Below are 27106 nucleotides of genomic sequence, written 5' to 3' on the forward strand. Positions count from 1 at the left end.
CGGACGTTTCATATTATCTATCATATCCCTGAGGTCCATTTCGAGTTTTTCAATTTTTTTCCCCATTCTTTCTTTTATGCTTTCATTTTCCATTCTGTCATCTTCCAGGTCACTGATTCGTTGTTCAACTTCCTCTAGTCTTGTACTATGAGTGTCCAGAATCTTTTTAATTTGGTCAACAGTTTCTTTAATTTCCATAAGATCATCCATTTTTTTATTTAGTCTTGCAATGTCTTCTTTATGCTCTTCTAGGGTCTTCTTGATTTCCTTCATATCCCGTACTAGGGTCTCATTGTTCATCTTTAATTCTTTGAGTAGCTGCTCTAGGTGGTGTGTCTCTTCTGGTCTTTTGATTTGGGTGCTTGGGCTTGGGTTATCCATATCGTCTGGTTTTTTCATATGCTTTATAATTTTCTGTTGTTTTTGGCCTCGTGGCATTTGCTCAACTTGATAGGGTTCTTTTAGGGTTTGTAGACCAGTTGAAGTCCTTATCTCTAATTTATCAGATCTACAGCTTCGTGGAGTACACTTTCTCTAACTAACCAGCAGGTGGCGTCCACGAGCCACCTGTTCTCCACAAGCCAGATCTCCCCTGCTTAGCCTTTTTGGTGAGTGGGGGAGTGAGTCTTGTGGGGCCCAATTGGTGTACCAAGCTTGCGTGTGTAGTTGGTGTTGCCTGCCCTGTATGTGGGGCGTGTTTCTGGGCAGTCGGGGAGGGGGGGGTGGCCCTAACAATGAAATCTCCCTGATGATCCTAGAGTTTTAAAGCTGCTGCAATAGTCTAATCCTTCAGTTCAGTCCTGCCACAGTTTGTCTCTGCCACTGACCCACAAGTCTTTGGTATTGGCGTATGGCTCCTGAGACTTGCAAGTGGGCCCCTCTTCCAGGCTGTGCACCCCGGGTCCTCTGTTGAGGGATGACTGTGCTATGTCACAGGTGAGTGCCGTCCCCCCAGGGCAGTTCTGGGCTGCTGGGCTGTGTTGGGAGGCTCTCAGTCTGCTCAAATGATGGCTGAATGGGGCTCTGTTAATTCACACTGCTCCCCCTTCCCAGCTCTGGGACATTCAGCTGAGGTTGCAGGGAAGGCTAGTGTGCACGCCCAGTTTTGTGGTGTGTGCCTGTTATTTGAAGCACTTCCGTCACACTGGGTTGTCTGGGGCAGCTCTGGGCTATGGGGCTGGCGATGGGCAGGAGTGTTTCCTGTCCACCAGGATGGTGGCTGTGAGCGGACACCCCCCTTTTCTTGGGAAGTTGTGTTGTTTAGTGAATTTTCTCAGCCACTGGAATATTGCCTTTTGTCTCAGAGCTCTCTTAGTTCTGCTCTTGACTTGACGTGCCCAAATTTCAATTCTTTGAAGCTTTCTGTATTGAGCTTCTTAGAGTAATTGTTTTAGAAAAAGCAAAAAGGGTTTAAAAAAAAAAAAAAAAAACGGCCCTCCTCAGAGATCTAATGGGTTATTGAAATGCTAATAGACAAAGCAACCAGGGCCATTAAGGAAAGGTGCACAGGGGAGAGAGATCAGCTTTGCTTCGGGATTTGCATATGCGCCTCAAGGCCTGATCTCCGCCCTTCCCCTTTCTGTGTTCACCAGAACTCGAAAAATCCTCTGCTTTTATTTTGGAGTTTTTCGTGTTGTTTTTTTTCTATGTCTGTCTCCTCTCTGCTGGGCTGGCTGCTCTCAGAGTCTCTGGTGTCTGGTCTCAGTCTATCTATGGTTGGAGTTTGAATCAGTAGAATGAGTTTCCGATAAGAGCAGCCACTGCAATTCTCCCTTCTCCTTCCCGGAGCTGACAGCCCCTCCTCCCCCGGGACTGAGCCTGGCAGGGAGGGGCGCGGGTCCCCTGGCCGCAAAAACTTACAGATTTCGCTGATCTCAGCAGTTCCACGTTTTCATGAGTGTTGTATGAAGTATGCCCAAAGACAGATTGCTCTGTGGTGTCCAGTCCACGCAGTTCCTGGCTTTTTACCTACTTTCCTGGAGGAGTAACTAAAACATACAGCTCACCAGTCTGCCATCTTCACAGGTGTCTTGTTAACAGGTGTCTTGTTAACAAATTCTCTCAGCGTTTGTGAAAATTTTAAACTCTCCCTCAATTTTGAAGGAGAGCTTTGCTGGGTAAAGAATTCTTGGCTGGCAATTTTTCACTTTCAGAGTCTGAAATATGTCATAGCACTGCCTTCTTGCCTTCAAGAAGTGAGTAGTCACTACTTAATCTTATGTTGTTTCCCTTGTATGTGGGGAATCACTTGTTGTCTTGGAGTGGGTTTATTTGGATTTATTCTATTTAGAGTTCATCGGGCATCTATGATTTGCATATTTATGTCGTTTACAAGGGTTGGGAAGTTTTCCCCAACAGTGTCTTTGACTGCTTTTCCTAGTCCTTTACCCTTCTCTTCCCCTTCTGGAACACTAATGATTCTTTATATTTGTGTGCTTCATGTTGTCCATCATTTCCCTGAGATCCATTTCAAATTTTTCTATTTTTTTCACTATTCACTCTTTTGTGCTTTCACTTTCCATCACCCTATCTTCAAGGTTGTTAATTTGTTTCTCTGTTTCTTCAAATCTGGTGTTATATATCTCAAGAATATTTTTAATTTGATCAACAGTATCTTTTATTTCCAAAAGAGCTGCTATTTTTTTTTATTTACTCTGGCAAATTCTTCTTTATGCTCTTCCAGGGTCTTCTTCATTTCTTTTGTATCCTGAGCCATAATATTGATATTTGTGTGTACTTCTTTGATTAATTGCCCCAAATTTTCTGGCTCTTCCAGCTTTTTAATTTGTTTGGCTTGTTAATATCTTCTCTGTCCTTCAAGTGCTTTGTAATTTTCTGCTGGCTTTGGGGCATGTGCTTGTTTTGACTGGGTTATTTTGGGAAGTGCAGAATTATTTGAGCATTTATATATAATTTGGTCTGCTGGAGTGCAGTTTCCCCAACCTACCAATAGGTGGCACTCTCAGGTAGGTCTTTCCTGAACTTCTGTGTGGTGGGCAGAGTCCAAACCGGGTGGGGAACCAATAAGTGCACTGGATCTCCGTGTGCTCTGGGGAGTCCGGGTCCTGGAGCTGCAACGTGGGCCTCAAGCAGGCAGGCAGGGAGCTGGACCAAGGGCACCCCGCAGGTGGGACGTGGGCCCTGCCTGCTGGTTCTCTGCCTGCCTTGCACCTACAAGTCTCTGGGGTGTGGGAGCAGGTCCAGATGGCTGGTATGGCGCCTCTCCCTTCCCGGCTTCTTACCACTGCACCCCCCAGACTTCCGTGGGTGAAGAGCATTTGCAGCCTGCTGGGTTCCCTCATGGGAGCTCCCCACTGTCTGACTGTGGAGGGTCACCCCCAGCAAACTGGGTAGGTGCACAGGAGTGGAGAGCCACTGCTCACTCCCTTGCCCGGTGGTGGGTTTGCTGCTGCCAGCCTGGGGTGGAGAGGCAGTCCGGATGGGGAACACACTCACCAGCTCCCTTCAGCCACCGTCTCTCCTCCGTTTTTGTTGGGTGTCCCCTCCACGTACTGTGGGGGACCCTGTATGGCCGGTCATACCCCGGAAACCGCAGTCCCTGGTGTCCTCCGGCCCCTTTCTAGTTACTCTGATGGAGAAGCCCGTCTGCCTCACCTAGTCCGCCGTCTTCCCGCTTGCCTTCCAGATTACCTTTTATTTGCCATATGCCACTCCATCGGGGTTGTGTGTCTGTACATTCATGATTTTGTGTGCCTGTGTTAAAATTCAGGCAGGAAGAAAAACTAAAGCCCCGTCTCTTTTCAAAGTAATATCCCGGTCACAGGCTCTTCTCCAGAGTTAACTGCTAGTACTGTGTAGTGTGTCCTTTTAGACTTCTTGTGTTCCAAACTTTATTTTAATAGCATTTTATTATTACTAATTTTTAACATGCTGTTACACCAGTATATTATTTTGCAACTTGCTCATTTACCTTTAACATGACTTGGAGATATTTTCATGTCAGTGCATGTAGGGCTGCCTCATTCTTTTTAAAATGTGGCATAATTTTCCATAGTATGACTCTACCTCAGTTCTCTTAACCATTCTATTTAGGGACATGTCAGTTCATTCCACATTTTCCTGCTACAAAGTATGATTCAGTGAACATGCTGTAAGTTTCCTCATGCAAAATGTGTTACTCTAGAGTAATGGTTCTCAAACTTTTTGGCCTTAGGTAACTTAAAAATCATTGAGGATTCCAAAGACCTTTTTTTTTGAGGCTGTATTTACCAGTAGTTAACATATTAGAAATTAAAACTGAGAAATCTTAAAAATATTTATTAATTCTCTTAAAATAATAAGGCTATTATGTAAGATAAAAACATTTTTATGGAAAAACTTCAGAAACAAAAATTCAGTAAGAAGAGTGGCATTTTTTTTTTTTTTTTTTTTTTTTTTTTTGCCATTTTTGCAAATCTCTTTAATATCTGGCTTTCAGAAGACAGCTTGATACTCCCATCTGCTCCTCTTTCAGTATGTTGTGCTGTCACATGTCAGTAGCCTCTGGAAACTCCAGCATACGTGTGTGAGAGGATAGAGTGGAAAAGGCAGATGATAACCTAGTATTATGTGAAAATAGTTTTAACCTCACGGACCTCCTGAAACAGTCTCAGGGAACAGGGTCACCAGAGCACACTTGGAGAACTCTTGCTCCGGGAAAAAACCTGAGAGCGAAGTTAGAGGGTCAAAAGGCGTGCCCATTTTAAATTTAAAAGACTTCCCGTTGCCCTCCAGAACCCCAGCTTACACTTCTCCCTACATTGCAGGGGAACATCCCTTACCCCACATCTTTGCTGACACTCAAAATATTTTTAGAGTTTTTATCGTGCCATTCTGTGGTTGAAGTGGCGTCTCACTGTTTCAGTTTGTAGTTCTTTCATTTCGGTGGGATTTCTGGACTACAAGACACGTTATTTCCAGGTTCTTGGCTGTGTTCTTGAGTCTGCTCGTGCTCTCCTGGCTGTGTGGCGCTACCTTTAGACCCGGGCTGCTTGTTCCTGGAGATGCTGTCAGGTCTCAGCTTGTTAATACTGGCTTGTGAAATCCCTTCTTCCTCTACACCAAAATTCTTCTTAACTCTCTTTTTTTAAGGCTAAAAGGTTAAAAAGCAAACATTGTTTCACTTCTGAGCCCTCCGTGTTCCGTTTTAAATGCAGTAAACTAATAAACTTTGTGTGTTAAGAAATGTGAAAATGTCTTTTAAAAATCTTCCTTTTCAAGATTAACATCTGTTCCACAGTTGATGATCAAGTGAAGGGAGTTTTAAGAGGCACAGTCGTTCCATGCTGAGAGAATCCTTTTCAGAGAGAAATTCTTTTTCATCTCTCCCCTTGGTTGGTTAGGTTTACCTCTCTTAAGAGCACCAGGATTTTCATTTGCAAAACAGATAATGATACCCATTACATAAGATACTACATGGAAGGCGGCTGACACAGTTTGTATTCAATTAATGTTGGTTGAATCTGAAACTAGTATAGATTAAGCTTGTACAGTCTGAAGGTACATTGCCAAATTGTGAGCAGAAAACAGAGCTGAGGAGGGAGGCCTCATGCTTCTTTCCAGCTCTCCGTAGACTGCAGGAGCCGTGCAGATGGCCTCTGTGAGCTGAGCTCTGGTGAGCTGGGGTGGTGGCAGCTGTGACTTGCCAGTGGCCTTAGAGCGGGGAGAGTCCGGGGATTGATGGGCCTTGACATTCTTTTTCTTAATAAGATTTCATTCCTTTTAAGTCCCTGCAAACACTCTAAGTCTTTGTGTTCTCAGTTCATTTTTTTCATTGCACGCATTGAAGTGAGTAATAGAACAGAGAAATGATGCCCTTTTAAGAATTGAAGGAACCCTCTTCTGATCCTTATTGCTTAACAGTGAAGAACAGCTGCATGGATCCTGTGTGACGGGAAGGCATTTTGCCTTGGGATCAGTTTCACCCCTTGCAAAGTGAGGACATTCGACTAAAGTTAGTTCCTAGATGCACTCCAGTGCCCTTTTGATTCTGGCTTTATGGTATTTATTCATATGCAGCATTTATTTCCATCTGCTCGTGCTCTTGATCATTCGACACATACTCACTGAGAACTGGGGTGGGCTCGGGGTCTGTCTGGGAAGGCAGCCTTGGGCCTGGGAGCCTGCCAGCCGGGCAGGGGAGACAGCGTCGTTGATAATTATGTGGCTCTGGCTGTGATAGGTGCTTTGGAACAAGCGCCGTGGTGAGGGAGCCTCACCCATTTGGGGGTAGGGGGTGGCTTTTTGAGGGAGCAGCACTTCACCTGCGTTATCCATCAGCGTCTGTGCAGCCTCTAGGGAAGAACGACATAACTTCTTGGAGAAATTGTGTTACCAGAACCTTGAGCAGGAGGAAACGGGAGCAGTGTAAAGAGGTTGGATAGGTGGGCAGGAGTCTGATCGTGGAGCGCCTTGTGGGACTTGGTTTTTAGGGTTTATCCGGAGATAGCTATGAGTGACAGAATCAGACATGCATTTTTAGATCTCACCCCAGAGGTTTTATGGAGAACAGATTGGAGGGAGGGCAGAAATGGATGTGGGAGGACGAGTTAGAGGACATTGCACTAAGTTCAGGCTTCTTAAATCATGTGCAACTTTGAGGATGGGGAGTGTCATAGAATATGCTTATCTTGGAATCCCCAGTGGTAGCTTGTTTGAGGCAAATATTTTATACACGTTTATCAGGAGCCAGTGCTGGGAGCATTCTAGGCGTTCCCGGTGCTCCTGGGTGTGCTGGGGCAGCTGGAGCAGAGTTGGGAAGGACCTGAGCTGGCCCCACTCAGCATCCCTGTCTGGGCTTCGTGGCTGCACAGGCCGTGCCTGCCCGTGGTGGTTGGGGCCGTGCAGGAGCCCAGTCCTGGGCACCAGCCGTCGGCTCTCATTACCTGGCGGAATAGGAAGCCCTGTCTGCTGAGGGCCTGTGAGAAGCCGACAGCTCTGGGAGGGCCGGCCTTGGAGATGGACAGCCAGAGGGGTCAGTGTCCTGAGGGGAGACAGTGCCGCTGTAGGCTCCTGTTCTAGTTTGCTAGAACTTACATTATGCAAAATACAAGAAATGGATTGGCTTCAAAGGGATTTATTGAGTTATAAATTTACAGTCCTAAGGCCATAAAAGTATCCAAACTAAGGCATCAACAAGAGGATACCTTCACTGAAGAAAGGCTGATGGCATCTGGAACACCTCTGTCAGCTGGGAAGGCACGTGGCTAGTGTCTGCTGGTCCTTTGCGCCTGGGTTCTGGTTTCAAAATGGCTTTCTCCAAAATGTCTCTTGGCTTCTGTCTCTCTTAGCTTCTCTCTCTCAGCTCCTGTGCATCTTTGCTTGTTCTCAGAGGGTGTTTCACTCTAAGTGTCTGGGGTTCCTCTCTGAGCTTCTCTGGGGCAAACTCTGGGCTTCATCTCGTAGCTTAGCATCTCCAAACGTCTTTCTGTCTGCATCTCCAAATGTCTGTGTTGGTTCTTAGCTTCTCCTGGGGGTAAACTCCAGATTACATAGCTTAGCTACTCTCCAAACTCTTTCTCTCAGCTTCTCTGAGCTCCTTGTTTCCGTGGCTCTTAAAGGACTCCAGTGATCTAATCAAGACCCACCTGGAATGGGCAGGGTCACATCACCCTGGAAATGATCTAATCAGAAGGTCTCACCCACAGTTAAGTGGGTCATGTCTCCATGGAAACAGTCAATCCAAAGGTTCCATCCAACGAGATTGGATTAAAAGATCATGGCTACTCCAGGGTCCATAACGGTTTCGTACTGGCCCAGTGTGGAATAGCAGTGAAGACCTGAGTTTTGGAGCTAGATGGCCTGGGTTTAGATGCTGGCCTGTCACCCGGTTGCTGTGAGACCTGGGGCAAGCTAGGTAATTTCTCGGTGCCCCAGTTTCCTCACCAGTAAATGCGGAAATAGTAGGACTTTTCTCATAGGGTTATAAGAATGAAATGAGTTAACACACGTGAAACACTAGAACAGCACCTGGAACACAGCACTCAGTGAGGGTGAGCTACCAAAGGTTCCCACAACAGTGGACTTGGACAGATTTGGAAGCTGAGGCTGACAGAGGGGAAGGGAGGTGCCCAGGGGCACAGAGAGCGGGCCAGGGGTGCAGTGCTGATTCTCGGTCACCCCTGTGTATTCTCTGCCCTTTTGCATCCTGCGTGGGAGGGACGGTGGACTGAGAGCAGAGTGAGTTTGCCCTCAGCACAGAGGCTGGTAGTCTGCGCCCCCGGAGTCCCCCTGCCGTGGACCGCCTCCCTGCTCTGTCGGGGTCACAGCCAGCCAGCCCCACCTCGGCACCACCGTGTCCGCTGGTCAGCAGGACCATGGATTACAGAACCCAGGTCGTTAAAAGACAAACCACAGTCACCCCGCCAAGCCCTCCTTACTATTACTGGTCACATCAAGTTCAGAATTCCCAGCATGTCATTCCAGGATGCCTGTTATCTAGGCACCAGCTGGACTCCCTGCTCCAGGCATAGTGCTCCGCTCCCGCCCTACACACAACATGACTTGAAAGATTTTGCTTCTCCTGTTTGCCCAGCCTGGTTCCCTCCAGTCCTCCCTTTTATTCTGAACATCTGCATGGTTCCGCCCTTACCCTTATACAGTTGTGCTGTATATCAGCATTAGTGGTTTATATTGTTGGCCTCCTGCGCTGGACTCGAAGCCCCTGAGGGCAGGGACCTGGCTTCTTTATCCTTGAACCCCTGTATGGCGCCCAGGGCAGGCCTGAGCTCAGCAGTGCTGGGTGCTGATGGCCTCGGGGAAAGCCTCTGTGCTCTGTTGTGCCTTAATAAAGGCAGAAAGCATGGAGCCCTGGGGAGGAGAAGTGTGGCATTAAATACCCAGCTCCCATGAGAAAGCTTGGATGCCCCTTTTCTCTCCTGAGAGTCCTCAAGAAGAAAACATTTGCCACTTTAGCATCTCATTTGTCACATGAAACCCTGATAGTCTATTTAGACTGTCCTTACATTTGCAAAGAAGTCTCATGACCCACTGTCAGAATAATGGTAACAGTTGTCATAAGTTCTTTTCCTTTAGTTGGAGTCACTAATCTTTGTTTCAGTATTGAATTCAGATACTCAAGCCCTTCTCCTACAAAAAAAAGGGTTTCTTTATTGCAGCAACTACAAAAGCTAGCTTTTAAAAGGCATCTTTGAGGGAGAAATGATTTGAAAGAACTTAAGGAAGTTGGAACTAGTTTGAGACTGTGGCCTGGTTAAATCTAAGTTCCAAGGCCAGCTTTCATAGTATGTAGGGTCTAGAGTTGTAGAAGATGAAACAAACACATAAGCTTGCAAGTAAATGTGAAATTCAAAAAATTATAAGTGCACTGAAGAAAATAAAACAGGATGTGACCTAGGAACCCTGCATCTTTGACTTTCCAGTGCTTACCGTGCTGACACATAGAAATAAAAATACCATCAGCTACCATGTATTGAGTTTTTACTGTGTGCAGGTACTGTGGCAAACATTTCATTTCATCCTTGTAGGAAATCTGTGAGGTTTTACAAATAAGACAAATTAGGTTCAGAGAGAATAAGATTATGCTGATAAGTAAAAGAAAAGACCTAAAGTCTGTTGACTAGAATGGAACCTTTTTTTGTTTTTTCAACATTCAGAAGTAAAGATTCCAGAACATTTATTTAGAAAAGATTTACCTAATTTTTCCCCTTTAGCCTAAAATCCCTTTCCCATATCTAACTGGACTTCCATATTGTTTCATGAAAACTAAACCTCTATGCTATTGTTTATCTGTTTTAATTTTTTGATAAATAAAGTTTAAAAAAACAAAAACGAAAACCTCTATGCTAGTAAAGACCAGCTGGGCAGTAATTTGTTCTAACCCTTCTTATACTTAAAAGTGTATATTAAATTACCCCTTAGCCTTAAGTGGTCTTTTCCTTTAACATATTTCTTAAATTGACCCTCTCCCCTTTCTTTTTGCAGCATCCATTTTTCATGTTCAACTTGGGATCATGCCCAGTTTCCCCACAGTCCTCCTACCATGCAAAAACCCAGACCAGACACATTTCCTCTAATGAAAGCATGACATGTATGGGATTGCTGCAAGGATTTGTTCTCTGGCCCCCACAAGTCATATTTCTGTTGTGGTGTCTTGATGATGTGGTTTATTTGATCTGACCCTTCCCTTCCTTGGACAGAGCCTCCACCGCACTGGCGAACTCCATGTTTGCAATCCCCTCCATCCTGCCCATATTCTTGGTGACTCACACGTTCTGGTTTTGCTAATGCTGCCGGAATGCAAAACACCAGAAATGGACTGGCTTTCATAAAAGGGGGTTTATTTGGTTACACAGTTACAGTCTTAAGGCCGTAAAGTGTCCAAGGTAATGTGTCAACAATCAGGTACCTTCACTGGAGGATGGCCAATGGTGTCCAGAAAACCTCTGTTAGCTGGGAAGGCACATGGCTGGCATCTGTTCCAGAGTTCTGGTTTCAAAATGGCTTTCTCCCAGGATGTTCCTCTCCTCAAAAATGTCACTCTTACTTGCTGTTGGGGCATTTGTCCTCTCTTAGCTTCTCTGGAGCAAAAGTCTGCTTTCGATGGCAGTCTCCAAAATGCCTCTGTAAGCTGAAGCTCCTCTCTCAGTTCCAGTGGGTTTTTCAAAGTGTCCCTCTTGGCTGTAGCAAGCTCACGCTCCTTCTGCCTGAGCTTATATAGTGCTCCAGTAAACTAATCAAGGCCCATGCTACATGGGCGGGGCCACACCTCCATGGTAATTATCCAATGAAAGATCTCGCCCACAGTTGAGTGAGCACATCTCCATGGAAACATCCAATCAAAAGTCTCCAACCCAATCAACACCACTACATTTCCTGCCCACACAAGACTGCATCAAAGATAATGGCCTTTTGGGGGACGTAATACATCCAAACCAGCACATCACACAAAATGGCACTGGGTGCTCTGGGAGAGGTACTCACCTACCAGTCATTGACCAAAGGTGTCTGATCTTGTTGCCTCTGTGGCTTTTGAGAACACTTTTTTTTTCTGAACATGGGCCCAGAGCTCAGGGCCAGGTTGCAAGGGAGGTTAAGCGTCCCTTTCCTGTTTCTTCTTGTCTTATTGGCTGCCTTGCACCTGTCTGTCTCCACTGCAGCCAGCCTCCATGCCTGGCTCCATCTCCTCTTCTACCTGGCCCCCTCATTCCCAGGGTGTCTTGGTATTGGGCACAGAGTAGGGCCACACAGTTGGGGTTGAATCTCACCTCTACCAAGTATTAACTGCCTGACTTAATCTCTCTGAGCCTCCATTTCCCCCTCTATAAAATAGAATAATGATAACTAGTTCACAGGTTTCTTTTATTGGGTTAAATGAGATGATCTGATTCCTATCCCATAAAGTGTTCAGTAGATACTGTATGATCTGCTTCCTTGGGTGTTTCCGTAATGCAAAGTAACTCAAATATGATTGGTACATAGGAGAATAATAGTGTAATGTGAGAATCATATTGGACGATTTGTGCCACCAAGCAAGAGCAGCTGGACAAAGCAAGCTGCAGTGGAATATAGTGTGTACACGATGCCCACTCACCCCAAGGTCTTCCTCTTGGCACCCCTTGGTTGTGTGCTCTGTCTTGGAAGTGCTGTTTCTGGTTCTTCTGGTCTTCATGCATTTTGACCTTGTGTGCATAACTCAACAGCCTCAATCTTATCTTATACACCCCTATATCGGGTTAGTGTATTTTTATCAGGATTGTGGCTGTTTTTGTTGTACTGTAGCTACAAAATGGCATAGATTTTGAGTGATATGCTCTATAAATCCTGTTATTTTAGTGACTTTGCAGAGCACTAGTTTTGTTTGTTCGTTGTTTTTTTTTTTTTTTTTTAAACATAAAAAAGTGCTGTAGTTCAGATGCCTGTGTTGGTTTTCCTCTTTACCGGCCTTTTGTGTTAACGTTCATTTCATGGACTCACAGGACCTCAAGGCGATAGAAGAGACTTGGGCAGATGGGCACTGTGAGCATTTTTTTTGTATTGAAGTTTTTTTATTGATGTGAAATTCACATAAAACAACAATTCAGTAGCATTAGTTCATTCACAATAGTGTGCAACTACCACCTCTGTCTAGTTAAAAAACATTTTCATCACCCCAGAGGAAAACCCTTGTACCCGTTAAGCATCTCTCCCTATTCGCCCTCCATCCCAGCCCCTGGCAACCACCTGTATGTGTGTGTGTTGTAACCAGACTGAGCTTTTCCTGCTTTTCTTAATTATTCTGACCCACCAGAATGGTAGTGTATTTGTACTAGTCAGGACTCTTGGTTGCAAGTGGTCGAAACCCAGCCTCGTACTAACGTAAGAAAAAGAGGGGATTTAATGACACGTGTAACTAAATAGTCCAAGGGGAAATTTGGCTTTTGGTATGGCTGTCTGCAGGGATTTAAGTGATGTCCAGGCTTCCACTCACGGCTACTCTCTCTTTTTCCACCTCCCCCACAACACTCCTTTCCACCCCTGGTTCTCTGTCTGTTTTTGTTTTCTGCAACTGCTTTCTTCTCAGGCGGACTCTGCCAGGGGCAGGAGGAGATGGTCCCTGTCAGTGCTGGCTGCTGTGTGCTGACAGCGACCCCCGAGGGCGGGTGCCTGAGAGCCACTCTCATCGGCCAGCGTGGGTCACGTGCCCATTCCTGTACCATCACCGGGTGAGGGAGAGCATGTTCTCTGGCCAGCCGGGGTCCCCTGCCCTGCTCCTGTGGCCCGAACCTCATTCTGGCTTGTATTTCCCTGAGCAAGTCCTTCTGGAAAGGCATTCTGGCACCGTCCCACAAAACCAGCAGTGCCCGTATCTATGCCCACGCCCATATGTACCACAGAGTGATGCTCACTGACTTCCGTGTTAATTGCCTAGATCTTGGAGAAAGCCCTTAAATGACATTCTATAATTTCTCCTAAAGACTATGGGAGTAATATTTGAGAATTGTTTATCTAATTGGAGGGAAGTAAAGGGTGACCCCTTTAATAAATGGGATTGACCACTCTGAGTGGTTATGTTAGACCTTATCCGTTGTTTGTTTTTTTAAGTCATTCCACAAATAGTTACTGTGCCTCTGTTGTGTGTCAGGCACTGTTCTCAGCCAAATGACCCCCACCCCCTTGGGATTTTCATTCTGTTGAGATAGATGGAGAGCAAACAGATAACAAACTAACATATAATATAACCTCAGATAACAATTTTAGGAAAATAAAGCTTGATAAGGGAGTATGTGTGCTTATCTGGATAGTGGGGTCAGGGAAGGCCTCTCTGAAGAGGGTTTTTGTTTTAACTTTATTTATCAAAAAATTAAAAAAACAATCAATAAAAAACATTTCAAACAAAGGAATAAGAAAAATAACCTAGAATAATAACATTGCTTCCAACATATTCCTACCATAGCCCAAGAAAATTAACAAACCATAATCATTCCTGAGCATTCCTATAACATGAAGATTACCCTCAATAGCTTATCTGTTCTAATTAGATTATCGTTCCCCCTCCACTAGTTGCTGTCCATCTCTAGGTCCCCTACATTCTACAATATAAAACATTTATTTTCCGTTTTTCACAGAGTTCTCATTAGTGGTAACATACAATATTTCTCTTTTTGTGCCTGGACTTATTTCACTCAGCATTATGTCTTCAAGTTTCATCCATGTTGTCATATGTTTCATGATTTCGTTCCTTCTTACTGTCGTGTAGTATTCCATCGTGTGTATATACATTTTGTTTATCAGCTCATCTGTTGAACGATATTTGGATTGTTTCCATCTCTTGGCAATTGTAAATAATGCTGCTGTGAACATCAGTGTGCAAATATCTCTTCATGTCACTGCTTTTAGATCTGGGTATGTACTGAGAAGTGAAATTGCTGGATCGAAGGGTAACTCAATATCTATATTTCTAGTGAACCGCCAGACTGTCTCCCAGAGTGGCTGTACCATTATACGGTCCTACCAACAATGGATAAGAGTTCCAATTTCTCCACATCCTCTCCAGCATTTGTACTTTCCTGTTTGTTTAATGGCAGCCATTCTAATTGATGTGAGTTGACATCTCATTGTGGTCTTAATTTGCATCTCCCTAATAGCTAAGTGAAGAGAAACATTTTTTTTCCTGTGTTTTTTAGTCATTTGTATTTCGTCTTTAGTGAAATGTCTTTTCATATCTTTTGCCCGTTTTATAATTGGGCTATCTGTACTATTGCTGTTGAGTTGTAGGATTTCTTTATATATGCACGATATCAGTCTTTTATCAGATACATGATTTCCAAATATTTTTTCCCATTGAGTTAGGTACCTCTTCACGTTTTTGACAGATTCCTTTCAGGTACGGAAGCTCATACTTTTGAGGAGTTCCCATATATCTATTTTTTTTCTTATGTTGCTTGTGCTTTGGGTCTAAGGACTATGAAGTGACCTCCTAATACAAGGTCTTCAAGATGATTCCCTACATTATCTTCTGGGAGTTTTATGGTGCTGTCTCTTCTATTGAGGTCTTTAATGCACTTTGAGTTAATTTTATATTGGTTGTGAGGTAGGGGTCCTCTTTCATTCTTTTGGAGATGGATGTCCCATTCTTCCAGCCCCGTTTGTTGAGAGACTGTTATGTCCTAGGTCAGTGGGTTGGGTGTCTTTATCAAAGATCAGTCGACCGTAGATCTGGGGATCTATTTCCGAATTCTCAATTTGATTCTATTGATCAATATGTCTGTCTTTGTGCCAGTACCATGCTGTTTTGACTACTGTAAGCTTCAAGGTCAGGAAGTATAAGTCCTCCTACTTCATTTTTCTTTGGAGAATGTCTTGAGCAATTTGAGGCATCTTTCCCTTCCAAATAAATTTGATAACTAGCTTTTCCAAGTCTGCAAAGTAGGTTGTTGGAATTTTGATTGGAATTGCATTGAATCTGTAGATGAGTTTGGGTAGAATTGACATCTTAATGACATTGAGCCTTCCCATCCATGAACATGGAATATTTTTCCGTCTTTTTAGGTCTCCTATTTCTTTTAGTAAAGTTATTTAATTTTCTATGTACAGGTCTTTTACATCTTTGGTTAAGTTTATTCCCAGGTACTTGATTTTTTTTTAGTTGCTATTGAGAATGGAATCTTTTTTTTTTTTCAGTGTCTCTTCAGTTAGGTCATTTCTAGTGTATAGGAACATTACTGACTTATGTGCATTAATCTTGTATCCTGCTACTTTGCTAAATTTGTTTAATAGCTCCAGTAGCTGTGTTGATTTCTCAGAGTTTTCCAAATATAAGATCTTATCATCTGCAAATAATGACAGTTTTCCTTCTTCCTTTTCCAATTTGGAGGCCTTTTATTTCTTTGTCTTGCTTGATCACTCTGGCTAGCACTTTTAGCACATGTTGAATAACAGTGGTGACAGCGGGCATCCTTGTCTCATTCCTGATCTCAGAGGGAAGGCTTTCAGTCTCTCACCATTGAGTACTGTGCTGGCTGTGGGTTTCTCATATATGCCCTTTACCATATTGAGGAAGTTTCCTTCAATTCCTAGCTTTGGAAGTGTTTTTATCAAAAAAGGATGCTGGATTTTGTCAAATGCATTTTCAGCATTGAGATGATAATTTGATTTTTCCCTTTTGATTTTTTAATGTGTTGTATTACATTGATTGATTTTCTTATGTTGAACCATCCTTGCATGCCTGGATGAACCCCCCTTGGTCATGGTGTATGATTTTTTTAATGTGTCTTTGGATTCAATTTGCAAGTACATGTTGAGAATTTTTGCATCTGTATTCATGAGGGAGATTGGCCTGTAGTTTTCCTTTCTTATAGCATCTTCACCTGGTTTTGGTATAAGAGTGATACTAGTTTCATAAAATGAGTTAGGTAGTATTCCATTTTCTTCAGTTTTTTGAAAGAGTTTACGTAAGATTGGTGTCAGTTAGTTTTGTAAAGTTTGGTAGAATTCCCATGAAGCTGTCTGGCCCTGGACTTTTATTTGTGTGAAGCTTTTTGATGACTGATTGTATCTCTTTGCTTGTGATTGGTTGGTTGAGGTCTTCTGTTTCTTCTCTGGTCTGTCTAGGTTGTTCATGTGTTTCCAGGAAATTGTCCATTTCCTCTACATTATCTAGTTTGTTAGCATACATTTATTCATAGTATCCTCCTTTGGTTTGTTGTTGTTTTTTTTAATTTCTTTGGGATCTGCAGTAATGTACCCTCTTTCATTTATTATTTTGTTTATTTGGGTCTTCCCTCTTTTTGATTTTGTCAGTCTAACTAAGGACTGGTCAATCTTGTTGATCTTCTCATAGAACCAACTTTTGGTTTTATTTATTATATTTTTCTGTTCTCTATGTCATTTATTTCTGCTTTAATCCTTATTATTTCTTTTCTTCTACCTGGTTTAGGATTAATTTGTTCATTTTCTAGCTTCTTGAGTTGTTCCATTAGTTCTTTGATTTTAGCTCTTTCTTCATTTTCAATGTATGCATTTAGAGCTATAAATTTCCCCCTCAATACTGCCTTTGCTGCGTCCCGTAAGTTTTGATATGTTGTGCTTTCATTTTCATTCTTCTCTAGACATGTAGCAGTTTCTCTTGGTATTTCTTCTTTAATCCAGTGATTGTTTTGGATTGTGTTGTTTAACTCCAGATATTTGTGAATGTTCTAGATCTTTGATGATTATTGACTTCTAGTTATATTCCATTGTGATCAGAGAATATACTTTGAATAATTTCAATCTTTTTAAATTTATTGCCGCTAGGTTTATTCCACAGCATATGATCTATCCTGGAGACAGTTCTGTGAGCACTAGAGAAGAATATGTATCCTTGTGATTTGGGATGTAATGCTCTGTATTTGTCTGTTAAGTCAAATTAATTTATCACATTGTTTAGTTTTCTTATTGGTTCTCTGTCTGATTGATCTATCTATAGGAGAGAGTGATGTCTTGAAGTCTCCCACAATTATTGTGCAAACATCCATTGCTTCCTTCAGTTTGCCAATGTTTGTCTCATGTAGTTAGGGGCACCTTGATTGGGTGCGTAGACGTTTATGATTGTTATTTCTTCTTCTTGAATTATCCTTTTTATTAGTATATAATTCCTTCTTTTATGACATCCTTGGATTTAAAAAAGTCTATTTTATCTGAGATTAATATTGCTACTTCTCCTTTCCTTTGGCTTTAGCTTGTGTTCTAGTTTGCTAATGCTGTGGAATGCAAAACACCAGAGATGGATTGGCTTTTATAAAAAGGGGGTTTATTTGGCCACATAGTTAGTCTTAAGGCCATAAAGTGTCCAAAGTAATACATCAGTAATTGGGTACCTTCACTGGAGGATGGCCAATGGCGTCCGGAAAACCTCTGTTAGCTGGGAAGGCACGTGACTGGCATCTGCTCCAAAGTTCTGGTTTCAAAATGGCTTTCTCCCAGGACATTCCTCTCTAGCAAGCTTGCTTCTCTTCAAAACGTCACTCACAGCTGCACTGAGTTCCTTCTCTTTGAGTCAGCTCATTTATATGGCTCCACTGATCAAGGCCCACCCTGAATGGGTGGAGCCATGTCTCCATGGGAATATCTCATCAGAGTCATCACCCACAGCTGGGTGGGGCAAATTCCAAGCAAATCTAATCAGCACCAAAACGTCTGCCCCACAAGACTACATCAAAGAATATGGCTTTTTCTGGGAGACATAATACATTCAAACCAGCACAGCTTGCATAATATATTTTTTTCCATCCATTCACTTTCACTAAGATGAGTCTCTTGTAAGCAACGCATTGATGGTTCATATTTTTTAATCCTTTCTGCCAATATATATCTTTTAATTGGGAATTTTAACCCATTCACATTCAATGTTTTTACTGTGAAGGCAGTTCTTGAGTCTGCAATCATATCCTTTGGTTTTTATTTATCAGATGTATTTTTTCCCCTCTGTCTCTTTATTCCCTTTCTAAAACTCTTATCTGTGCCCTTCCTCCAAAATCTTTCTCCTTTCTTTATTTCTCTGCCAGTAGGGCTCCCTTTAGTATTTCTTATAGGGCAGGTCTCTTGTTAGCAAATTCTCTCAGCATTTGTTTATCTGTGAAGATTTTAAACTCCCTCAAATTTGAAGGAAAGCTTTGCTGGATAAAGAATTCTTGGTTGGCAATTTTTCTCCTTCAGAATTTTAAATATATCATACCACTGCCTTCTCTCCTCCATGGTGGCTGCTGAGTAGTCACTGCTTAGTCTTACATTTCCCTTGGATGGGTGAATTGCTTCTCTCTTGCTGCTTTCAGAACTTGCTCCTTCTCTTCAGCATTTGACAATCTGATCAGAATATGTCTCGGAGTGGGTTTATTTTGATTTATTCTGTTTGGATTTCATTGGGCATCTATGATTTGCATATTTATGTCATTTTAGAAGGGTTGGGAAGTTTTCCCCAACACTGTATTTGAATACTCTTTCTCTTCCTTTACCCTTCTTTTCCCCTTTTGGAACACTAGTGATTCTTATATCTGTGCACTTCATGTTTTTCATCATTTCCCTGAGATCCATTTCAAATTTTTCAATTTTTTTCACCATTCGTTCTTTTGTGCTTTCATTCTCTGACACATTAGCTTTGAGTTTGCTTGTTCTTTCCTCCATTTCTTAATATCTGGTGTTATATAACTCAAGAATCTTTTTAATTTGATCAACAGACTATTTCCATAAGATCCACTATTTTTTTATTTACTCTTGCAAATTCTTCTTTATGCTTCTAGGGTCTTCTTGATGTCTTGTATATCTTGAGCCATGATATTGGTGTTTGTGATTACTTCTTTGATTAATTGCTCCAATTCTGTATCTCCTTTGGTTTTTTAGTTAGGGCATTTTGGTTATCCATATCTTCTGGTTTCTTCACATGCTTTATAATTTTCTGTTGTTTTGGCCTCTTGGCATTTGCTTATCTTGATAGGGTTCTTTTAGGATATTCAGGCTTTTTTAAACAATTACCTATAATTTGACAGAGCTACGGCTTGGTGGAGTGCACTTTCCATGACCTACCAGCAGATGGTGCTCCCGAGCCACCTCTTTCCCTCAAGCCAATTCTCCCCAACTTCGTCTTTGCAGCGAGTGAGGGCCCGAACCATGTGAAGGTCCAATCAGTACACCAATTTTCTGTGTGCAGTGGGACCTGCCAGCCCTGTGGGTGGGGGGCATGCCCTGTGTCATTTGGCAGGGAAGATGGCTCTAAGATCCAGAACGCCCAGCCATTCCCGGGGCTGCAGCTGGAATACCCAGGGGCTGCAGAATGCGTCTAACCCTTCAGCTCAGATTGCCCACAGTCCCTCTCTCCCATGGGCCCACAAATCCCTGGGTTTGGTGTAGGGCTGCTGGCACTTCCGTGCCACTCCCCTGCCTTTAGGCTATGCACACTGCAGGCTTCCGCAGAGGAGGAGTGTATGCTGGGGCCATAGTGCTGCAAAGTGGTGTCTCCCAGCCCACTGCAAATATGGCTGCTCGGGGTTGGAAACTATCCACTTCCGTGATCACCCGCCTGCTGCAGCAGCCTGTATCTGGCTCAGGGGCTCTTAGCTGCCGGTGTACTAAGGGCTGTCACCCACACCAGATACTGAGGCTCGTGCCCGGGGCGCGGAAGGCACTCCCCACCTCGCTCGGCTGTGGTACCCGCTGCCGGCTCCCCAGGTTGGACACCAGCGCACCTCTGAACATAGTCTCACGGTTTCTCCCCACCACTCGACTGCGACTGGGCTGTGTTTCCCTGGCAGCTCTCCAGACAGGACACTCACACGACTCTGAACACAGTCTCGGTTTCTTCAAGCACACAGTCACTGTGGATGTGGAAGTCCCTGCCCAGCCAGTGGAACCCTGGAACTGCTGTTCTGGAGCACTTTCTGACTTTTATCCAGTGTTTTTCACGGAGGAGAATTTTGCTGTCTCTCCTAATCTGCTGTCTTGGATACCCTCCACACACATCGCCCGCCATGAGCATTTACTCACATCCTCTCTCACCTGGACTGTTGCAGTAGACTTCTGATTGGTGTCTACTTCATTCTCAACCGAGAATAGTGAATCTTGACAGCATCTAGAGGGAACCTTTTGAATGGAAATCAGAACACGTCTGCTTTAAAAAGAAATCTGCAATTATTTTGTGTAAATTTTAGGATTGAGCAAATGAGTGTCTGTATTCATATAATGTGAAAGAAGGAAGATACAGACATGGAATGGCAGAAAGCTAGAAGGAACCCAGCAGTGTTGGACTGGAATTCAAGGTTTCAGGTACCACAATTAAAAAAAAAAAATCTATTTCTTAGCTTTGTCTGTTGAAAAGGCCTAGGCAGTGAGCACATAGCAATGAGTACATGTAGTGCCCAAATCTTGATTTAAAAATTCCATTATTCTGAAAGAAACCTGGCCTTTTCCAGGTCTGGGGCAGGGAAAGTACAAGATGAGCCCAGAACATCTTATGCCATAAAGTACGAAGTGCTCGAAAACCAAGGGAAACATGTCAGAAGACACAGAAATTAGTTTGACAGAGAACAGTTTGAGCCTCAAAATAAGTAACTGTAATGGAATATAAAATATTGAATAACAAAAAATTCCATGAGTATGTATTGCTATTAAGAAACAAATGTGGGAGAAGGGAAAGCTCCTCTTTATAGTAAAATGCCTACTGATAAATGTAGAAGAAATGATAAAATTGGAAAATCTTCATCTTGAGCCACAGTTGAAGAATTTGATTGACGTTCTGTGGAACAGAATATTTACACAGTCTCAGAGCTCTCCCCATGAACCACTTACCCATTCACAGGGAAAAGGGCCTCTTTACCGCAGAGAGGCCTGGCAGACAGCCCCTAAGCCGAGTCTTAGGTAACCTCACCATTCGGGGGATAGGCTGTCACCTGCTGCCTCCCGGTGTGTCCCGGGGAAGCCACATGCCCTTTTGTGGGATTCCTGCCAGCCATGCAGAACCTGGATCAGATCATGGAGAGATGGCTAGACAAATACAAACCAAGGGATGTTTAACACAACAGACAGGTAACATCAGAACGGCAGAAGCCTAAGGCATGGAAAGGGACTAAAGAGACATGACAGCTAAATGCAGCGTGTGAGGCAGAATTGGAGGAAAGAAAATGTTGCTATAATGGATAGTTTGGGGAATCTGAATATCGGTAACAGTATTGTGTCAATATATTTTTTTAATTTGGTGGTGGTGCTGGGTTATGTAAGAAAATGTCCTTGTTCTTGGAGGATATAAGCTTCTATGAGTTAAAGGGTCATGATTTCAGTAACTTTCTCTCAGGTGGTTCAGGAGAAAACTAACAGCATATGTATTATATATACATATACATAGAAAGAAGGCAGGTAACAATGTGGTAACAATAGTCAAATTTAAGATGGGTATATGGGAGTTCATTGTAATATTTTCTAACTTTTCTGTAGGTCTGAAAACTTTTTGAAATAAAATTTTGTAAAAGATGAATCAAGTAAATACAAGAAAGTGCTAATTAACATTGGTTTAAACTCATAGGTGTCTGTTATTTTTTTTTTTTGTAGGTGTCTGTTACTTTTTGTAGTTGAAAGGCCAAATAGTTGTTCATTGCTATGTGCTACAACATTTGACGGAGCAGATGTTATCCCTGATGGTGTCCTCTCTAAATGCCAGGCTTAGCTGTGGAGAAAAGATACCTGACGAATAAACTGGGTTTAAAGGGAAAGAAAATTATAATTTCAGTTCAGTTTTTCAGTTTGGGCTATAGAGAGTACTTATATTTTCTCATTCATTTCAAATAATTGTGCCTTGGAGTCAGGTCCTGCAAAGGAGCAGTGAAGGTTATAAATGACAGTTTGTGACTTCCGTAATGCATTTGCTTGTGTTTGAAGCCAGAGATGGCTTTGGGGTGAAGTAAACTGGAGAGGGGAAAGGAGAGGAATTTGGCTCTTTATAGAAAGAGAAGTTATCCTGAGATTCTTGCAGTTTTACTATATTTTGATGCTTGGGAGCCATGATTCTTTCTTTGGCAAGAAAGAATCCCTTGGGACAAATGTCATTTGGCCTTATTATGTTGGAGTCAGAGGTACTTTTAGCAGATTTGGATCTGTTTCACCCTGTGCATCCTTGTTCCTGTTCTGTGTTTAAAAACTGACTATTCCCCATCTCGTTCTTCCCGTACCTCACATTCAGGATCATCCTTATATGAAGATCCTAGTTGAACTTGAGAGTTTATGATAGAATAGTTTTCAGATTTCTCTGCAACCTTAAACTATAGTGAGAGCTCTTCAAGGTCAGTGTTTTCCCTGGATCACACGTGTGTGTTTGTATATTTTCAGATGTGTGAGCTGCTGTGTGACATTAAAGTCAATTAGAACTGATTTTTTTTTTCAGCAAAACGAAAGTATGTTGTAAACTTTTACAATTTTATTCATATATTAATGATTATAATTGACCCAATCATGATGATACTCTCTGCTTTCCATTTGTGCCTCCCAGAACAGCAACCCCAGGATTTACTGTTCCCCAGAGAAACTCTCCTGACTCCTTCTCTTTCCACACCCCAGACCCAGCTTCTTCCATAACCTGTACCTGTGCCTCCTCTTTCCTGTGTTTGGAAAGCGAAGGTGGAGACACGGATCAACAGTCCAGGGCCATGGCCACCCAGCCGCGAGGGCTCAGTGCCTCATTTTCCTCTTTAAAACGGGGGTCGGAGTGCACGGCCAGGACTGCTTCCCCCCCCACCTCGCCTTCTCCACCCCCTCAGTCTCTCAGCGTGTCGGTTATTTCAGATCCAGCCAGTTCACCGATCTCTCCATTTGTGTTTTCATTTGCACTAAAGTTGTGATTTTGCTAAGCTGCATCAAGTCTCGGGGGGTTCCCTGCTGCCCTGTGGTGGCGTGTAGCACTTCTATGCGGAAACCAAGGGGGGAAACGCATCCCACAGAGCATCCTGTGCCATTTATGAGATAAGTGTTCCTGCTCTTCTCATGCGTCACTAGAATAAGCAAATGCATAGACAGGGAGGGGATTCGGGGTGGGGGGAGGAATGGGGAGTTATTGCTTAATGGGTACAGAGTTTCCGTTTGGGGTGATGGAAAAGATTGGGTGATGGATGGTGGTGATCATGGCACAACATTGTTGAAAGTGGTTGATGCCACTGAACTGCATACTTCCACAGGGTTAAAACAGCAAGCATTATGTTATATATCTGTGCTGCCACAATCAGATGAAAGGAAGGAAGGAAGGAAGTTGGCTGGCTTACTGAAAGAGAGGGCATAGCAGAAGTAGGCCAAGCCCCTCCTGGTGAGGTCAGCCCAAGGACAGAGAGCCAGGATCCTGCCCTGAAACCGCTGGCTGGCTGGCCGGGCTGGCCGTCTCGCTTGCTCTGCCTGGCCCGTTTTCCGTTCAGCTGTGTTGCTCTCTGGTTCTGACTGCGGCGGCCACCAGGACAGGTCGAGCCTGGGCTGCTCTCAGGACGGTGTGGACCAAGCCCTGGGCTCCAGGCCGAGGCACCAGGAGGGCAAGGCGGGAAGCACAGCTGCAGCGTGGGTCACCCACTTCACAGATGTGGTGGCTGCGTCCACAGGGCCGGGGGAGCGAGCTTTTCCTCCTCGTGAGGTCTCCTTGTATTTGGTCACAGCTCCCTCTGCATGTGCAGCCAACAGACTGGAAGTCGTGTTCTTTGTGGTTCCTGGTGTAGACCTGAAACTCACACCTTGTTTTGTGCACAGTTGTGAACGTCAGTGCCTGTCTCACCAAAGCTGTTCCCTAGAAACCAGAGTGCACTCACGTGCAGGCCACAAACACAGAGGACCTGATGGCTGGAGGATCACAACAAGTCATGGGTCCATTTCCTCGACTATCAAATGGGACACTAAAGTCTTATAGGGCTACTGTGAACATTAAACGAGACAGTATCTGTGATGGGACTTTGAAGCATTATAGCACCAGGCAGGATACTATTTCTTGGATTCAGGGTGCTGTGGGAGGTTGAGAGGGAGAGAATAAGCCTGTGTGGGGTGTGTGTACACAGGCCCTGTCTACAAAGAGTTGTGCTATTACGAGGAAAGAATGACAGATATTTCTGTGATGCAGCTGGAAGTGATTATCTGGCTGTCTCTGATTTTAATGTAACTGTGGGAGCCAGTGGAGAGGGTGGCCTCAGAGCTGGGCCACTGAGGTGGGTGGTGAGGTTGGGGCACTGACTTAACAAACAGGTACTGGAGAGAGGCCCTGCAGGCAGAGGGAATGCTCTTGAGGACAGGCACGCATTTGGGATGGATCAGACCTGTTCAGGCCACAGCAAAATCATTGGGTTTGCTTGGGGCATTGCTTGGATGTGTACTTTGGGCAGTGGGGAACCAGCAAAAAGTGTTGGGCCAGCTGAGCTTTAGGTTGCATAATCTGGCAGCAGAGTTTAAAATGGATCGAATAGGAGAAACTAGAAGCTCTCTCAACAGGAAGACTACTAGAAACCATGTAAAACAACTATTTCTTTACCCCATAATGTTATTTTGAAGACCACATGAGATGAAGGGGGTGGAAGTACATTTGGACGAGGGGGTTGGGATGGTCCAAGTCCCAAACTTCCCAGCCCCAGTATAGCAGCCAGCTGCCCTGACCCTGGGCCTCCAGGCCAGCCTGAGCCATCAACCCCTCCTGGATGGTGACCATCCCGCCTGTGCCAGCCCTGCACACTCTTCCTGTGCCCCACTCTTCACTCCCACTTTTCACTCCCTGTTTCCTGTCCCATCTGGCTCTTGACTTCCTTGACTTTGTTTCTGGTTTCTGGCCTAACGCTCAGCTCAGCTCATCGCTAAGGCTTGGTGATCTGGATTTGATCCTTGGCCCTTCCCAGGAGGCTTTTCGCACCCCTGTCCACTTAGAGGGACTACCTGCCCAGACCTTCATTCTAACTGAACCTAGCTCCCAGGACGTCCTCCAGCCTGGCCTTGCTCCAGAGAGGAGTGTGGGAGGAGACTGGGAGTCGGACACACTCTGAATTCTGGAGCTACCCCTGACTGGTTTGGGAAGGGGACACTGAACCACCTCGAGCTGCCGTTTCCTCCAGGGTAAAATGAAGGCTTTCTCTGTCACCCCTTTTCTCCCTTTCTCTCAGTTTGGTTGTGAGGATTAAGATAATGATTTAAAGGGCTGGCAGATATCCAGTGAGTATTGGCTGACCTCTGTCCCTTCTTCTGACCTTCCATCTGGATGCAGAACCTTTACTTGGAGCTCAACACATCCTCGGTCTCTTTCTGTCTCTGGACTCAGTTGTATTTTCCTTCTTCCTCTTTGCAAAAGCTTTGGTATAAAAAGCTTAGTTATTTGTGCTCAAGAGTTTCCACCACGGTCCTGGAGGAGGCCCTACTGTCCCCAGACAGAACTTGAACTTGAAGCGCCTTTTCCTATAGAAATAGTTACAAATGTTGATTACTTGCACTGTGGGACTTTACCTAAAGAGTATTGTGAGCTAGGCAGGAAGCTTTTGTGAACTCCTAACAGCTCATTTTCGTGGGAAAGTATTTGAATAGATGTTACCAAGCAAGCAACTCATGGACTGATTTATTTAAAAAAAAAAAAAAAACAAAAAACCAACCCATCCATTTATGCCCCCTGGGACTGCCTGCGTACTGTGTGTATCTGCTGTTGCACTCAGTAAACCCTCAGTGGGGGGAATGGCAAAGGAAGCATTTGACATTTGCAGAAGCACTGTGAGGTCAGCCCTGTGGTCCTGTGCTATCCTGATCACTCTCATTTTTCTAAAGCATGAAAGCTCAGTTTTGATGAGATAAGAGGATAGAAGAGACCCTGAAATATTTTTCCCTCCCCTAGCTCATATTTAAGACATTCCTGGCTGGTGAGAGCTTTATTGTATTAAAGGACATTTTTCATGAAGAGCTATTTTCATTCTATTTGAAGAGCTTCTTGCTGAGAAGCGTCCTTGGGTGTAAAGGCCCCTGATGAGGAGGGAGGAGCTCGGGGTCTTGCCCTCGCACTCCCTTTCAGCCACAAGAATCTACTCCCCTAACAACATCCCCAGTACTTCCCTCTCCTGCCACAAGTGTAAAGGCTTCCCCGTCCCCAGGGGAAGGTGACCCTCTGAGGCCTTTATGTCCCAAGGACTAGGGAAGTGCAGCTCACTATCTTCCCACTGTGCTGTCCCCTCTACATCAGGTGCACATGGAGGGGGGAGGACACCCCAATTTTAAAGCTATGTCAGAATCTGTTAGTTACTTCATATACAAGAATATAGCAGTTATTAAGTAGCTAGTATGAATCAGAGACTATACTACATGTTGTAGTGACTACTTTTTTTTTTTTAACTTAATCACCACAACAAATCTGTAATGTAGATACTGATGTCATTCCCGTTTTGAGATGAGGGGTCCCAGGCTTTGGAAGGTTAAGTGACTTATGCTGGGGCACCCAGCCCCGAATGGCACAGTTCGGCTTAGATGCAGCTCACGATGGCATCCGGGCCCGTGGACACAGCTCTGTCATGCTGCAGGGCACATGGGAGAGTGTGTGTCTGCGGTGGGGCCTCCGTCTGCCGCTCCTGTCCCAGTGAAGCACACCCACACGTGCTTCTGGGGAGAGGAGGGCACGGGCTGGGCCAGGGCTGCTGGGGGCGGCTCAGGCCAGGCTTTCTGCCCGCTGGCAAGGAGGGAAGACGTGGCTTCTGCCCTGAGCCCCAGAGGTCCCGCCGGCCAGTCTTCCACCGCGGCTGTATGCGGCAGGGGCACGTGGGCACCCAGGAGGGTGAAAAGGGAGTCAGCTTTACGGCTGCCACGGTAGCATGTGCAGAGTGACGTAAACTTCCGTTTTCAGAGGAGAAAACAGGGTCCCGGAGCCCCTTGCCAGAAGCGTGAGTTAGCGGCCACACCTGGAGGGCCTCCAGCCTGCCCGGTTCCCGTCCCACAGGCAGCTGGAGGCGTGCAGGCTCGGGCATCTGCCTTCCCAGTGTAAGCTGCTTGCGCTGCAGTTTCAGCCCATTTCTTCTTTTTTCTTAGAGGAGATGGGGACTCCTGATGTGCTGTTTTCTTTTTCAGCTGTTCTATAGGGACTCATTTTCTTACCCAGTTTTCTGTGTTGTACTCCCCTCTTCCACTCAATCCTTACCCCAAATTAAACAAACTCCATCCACATTTTTGTCTT

At 44.3% G+C, this 27106-nt stretch overlaps 1 protein-coding gene across 1 annotated transcript in view; it reads left to right on the top strand.

Annotated features, from left to right (window-relative positions):
• Positions 1-27106, top strand: part of PANX1 (pannexin 1) — a 74746-nt gene that overhangs the window by 27837 nt on the left and 19803 nt on the right. The gene's annotated exons all lie outside the window — the stretch shown is intronic.

Source organism: Choloepus didactylus, chromosome 6 (genome assembly GCF_015220235.1).
Source record: "Choloepus didactylus isolate mChoDid1 chromosome 6, mChoDid1.pri, whole genome shotgun sequence".
NCBI classification, from domain to species: Eukaryota; Metazoa; Chordata; class Mammalia; order Pilosa; family Megalonychidae; genus Choloepus; species Choloepus didactylus.